A 3,755-nucleotide genomic window follows, 5' to 3' on the forward strand; every position below is an offset into this window, starting at 1 on the left:
GCAGCAGAAGTGGCAATGTAGAGTTTAGACAGACGAGCAAGAGGGGGGAATTTTGTAGGCTCCAAGGCCTCAGAATTCTTAAATCACAAAAGTTCCCTCGCTAAATAGTTAATCCAAGTGATAGAAGCTAAAAGCAATTCAGAGCTGCTGTTGCCTAGACCAATAATTATAAAGCATCATGAAAACCCTTACCCAAGGAAAAAAATAAGTTAAGAATGACCATACTAAATCTCCATAGCACTGAGTCAGATTCCCTTGGGTCCCACAAATCTGCGTGCTCGTTTCAGGAAGACTCTTGCCCATGATGTCTGGTACCTCTTTGTCTGCTCTTTGTACTCAGCCAGTTTCTCCCCAGTTTTCCTGAGTTTCTCCTCCTTGCTGGTTCACTGAAGTTCTCCCACTAGGCTGTCCATCTCATTGGCATAGTGCATGCCTCTGTTTTTTGGTACTAGGCTCTCCACTATATCGATTCATTTGCTCTTCATGCTCTCTCCCTTTGACCTGGTTATTGAAGGCACAGACCCAGCTCCCAAAATGTACAGCCAGCTCTTTCAAGGCCTTGCTTTCTGTGAACTTGATGTAATCCTGCAGGGAGTCACTCCTAGGTGATAACGATGATCAGGTGCTTCATGACATTATTTCCAAAGACATCGTTCACCCTTGTCATGGTGTCCTGGTCCACCTTCCAGTAGTAGCCAATCTGGCTCACCAGGACCAGTGTATGTGGCCCCAGGGAGGAGAGGATGTTACATTGAATGATTTCTTAAGAACTTAGACCTTCAGTAGACACTTCTAGGCCAAAGATATCAGGGCTGCCTGTGCTTTCATTTCCTCACTGCCCCAGCTCTGGCTCCCTTTGCTGCAGATCCTGATCACTTGGCATTGTCCCAAGCTTGGTCCCAAGCACATTGTCTTCAAGGATGCTGTTCCCTGTTGCACTTCCCCCAGTCCCTGTTTTCTTTGCCAGGAGTAGCCTCAGCTTGGGTTCTTTCAGGGACTGCCTCTCCTCTCCTGAGTCTTCAGGGAGAGGCCATTATTCACAATCAAATCGATGCTTTCAGAATGATCTGGGTTCTCTTTCAGTTTCTCCACTTAAGAAGCCAATAATCTAACAATTGAACACTCACTGTGAGAGCTTGCCTTCAGAGTTGACTTCTCTGACCCCTTCTCAGTGTTTTCACTTAGGTGCCCTTTCTACTCAGGCTTGCCCCTTTCAACAACCCTCCATGCTGTGAGCCTGGGCTCTAGACCTAGTTCTGCTGCTAATACCCTGTGTAACTTCGATTATTGAATCCCTTCCCCTCTCTGAGCTTTGGTGTCCTTATCTGCCAAATAAAGCCCTACCAGCTCTAAAACTCTTTGTATTGCTAACTCATGACACCAGTTTCTATTGTACTTTACAAATATTATCTCATTTGATCTTTACAACAACCAAAGGCACTATCCTCATCTTAGAATTGAGGAAATTAAGGCAAATAGAAGTTAAGTGACTTGCCCAAGGTCACACAGTTAGTGTCTTTGATGATAATTGAACTCAGGTCTTCCTGGCCCCAGGTTCAGCACTCTACCCACTGTGCCATCTGCTACTAACCTTGAATATCTCTCAAACCCCTGTGCTGACAGAGAGCATACTAAACAGAACCCCTCTCCCTCCAGAAGCAGTAAGTGTTTCCTGTGAGCTACAATGCTGAGGGAGGGTGGAGGTGGGGCTTGATATCAGACTAGAGTGTTCCTACTTTCTGATACTCAAGCAGAAAAATGGGGATTTGTACCCTTTCAAAATATTACTTACCTCAGATATTTTCTTCATCCTTTTTCACCTTTCTTTCTTTCATGTTTACCTAGAACAATCACAGAAATAATCAGGTTTAAATAGTGGAAACTTTGGGTGGAGTCACTCGTCTTGTTGTGCTGAATATTGACAGAAGATGGACAGAGTAGAGACAATGAATACAGCCAGTAGCAAATTATGTTTCATGGATTGAGGTTATGGTGCATAACAGGGAGTTCACTGAGATCGGGTCCTGGAGACTGCCTCTCTTCCTGTGAGACGTTAAAGAAATCAGGCCATCTACTTGGGCCTTAGTTTCCTCATATATGAAGATGGATTAGATAATCTCTAAGAACCTTTCCAGCTCTATGATTCTGTCAATGCTGCCTAAAATTCAAACACAATTGAGTTATTCCTTTGGTAAGAATGATCATATTTTAAAATACAAATACCCAGTATGGCTCATCCACTAATGCATAATATCTTGTCAGACAGAGGATGGATATCCAAATCCAAATAGAGGAGTTAGAGATAATAGGGAGCCAGTAAAGATGTTTGAGCATGGGCATGATGCCATCAGATCTATGTTTTAGGAATATTAATTAGGCAGCCATATGGAGAATTGAATGGAGGCTTTGTCCCTTTATGAAGAGAATTCAGGGATAAACCAGAAAAAAAGATATTTTAGCTCTGGGCAATTTCAAGATGCAAGGCTAACTCTGTCCTTGGTCCCTTACTTGTTTCCTGAACCCATTTCCTCGGCCTTTAGCTTTTGAATCACTAGCATTCAAATCTCCTCTAGATTGCACTAGAACTAGAATTTTCCTCTAGAAAATGGGTATGGGTAGTCTTTTAAGCCATAGTTGTAATGGAAATGATTTTAGATTGCTTGACTTCAGTCAGCTGGTGGCCTTTTTGCATTAGAGTGTTGTGACCTCAAACTCCTAATTTTTTCTCCTTCTGTATTTCTTAGTAGGCTTTCCATAAGCTCCTGCCTCTAAGTATGAATGAATGAACAAGGATGACTGTTTTTTTTTTTTTTAACATCTTATGGTACATGTATAAGGAGTTGCCTTGGAATGAATTTAGATGGTATTTTGCGAAGTTAGAACACTCCTTGCAAACCTAGACTCATTCTCAAACCATCTCAGTCTTTGTAAGAACTGTTCATAATCAAGCTGTTTCCATTTTTAATCAGTAGAAATTAGGTGCACCCTCAGCTCTTAATGGAATATTATATCCATGCTTGTTAGTGTAGTCTGACCTCTCCAGCTTCATGAAATTTTACTGCTTTTCTTTCCTGTAGTAGTATTCTGCCTATACATACCACAAAGACATAGGACATCTCCCCTTGATGATCAAATATAATATGGAGAAATGGGATCTCTTTATGACAAATTCATCTGTTTATGCTTCATCATTGACAGAATCATTTTCAACCATTCTTGCTGCATGACTGCAGGATATATAGCCTTCAGGCTGTATAAATTCAAAAGCCAATTGCTTAAAGATTTGCAGTAATCTATCTTTTTCTTAATCAATGCTTCATGAATTCTGTCAGTCCAAACTTCCAACTGTTCCTCTTTAAGGAGTCTGTGATTTTCTATGATTTAGGATATCCAGACCCAGCACTGTCCAAGGTCATAATATCTTTTTCAACCTTATTTCATTTTATCCACTGGCTAATTTTCTCTGTCCATTATGATTTCAAATGCTTACAACTTTTCCTCTTTAGAACTAAATTTATGACTCCACTTTTAAGTCCTGTCTCTTATTGTAACTACATTAGGAATTTGTGAAAAATTCATTTCTGACAACTTAGAAAATACAGGTTGAGTGGTGTTTCCCATACCATTGTTCTGAGGGATAAATGAGTAGTTTCACAAATCTCTTGTAGCACCTGAATTCAGTAGCCTCCTAATGTCCTTATATTCACAAAAACGAGGGGATGAGGTAGGAAGAAGGTAATTACGTACTGAGTTTG

At 40.8% G+C, this 3,755-nt stretch overlaps 1 pseudogene; it reads right to left on the reverse strand.

The window, feature by feature from the left end:
* Positions 1 to 245: 245 nt before the first annotated feature.
* Positions 246 to 3,116, reverse strand: LOC140531827 (GTPase IMAP family member 1-like; annotated as a pseudogene).
* Positions 3,117 to 3,755: the final 639 nt, after the last annotated feature.

Source organism: Notamacropus eugenii, chromosome 3 (assembly GCF_028372415.1).
Source record: "Notamacropus eugenii isolate mMacEug1 chromosome 3, mMacEug1.pri_v2, whole genome shotgun sequence".
NCBI lineage: Eukaryota > Metazoa > Chordata > Mammalia > Diprotodontia > Macropodidae > Notamacropus > Notamacropus eugenii.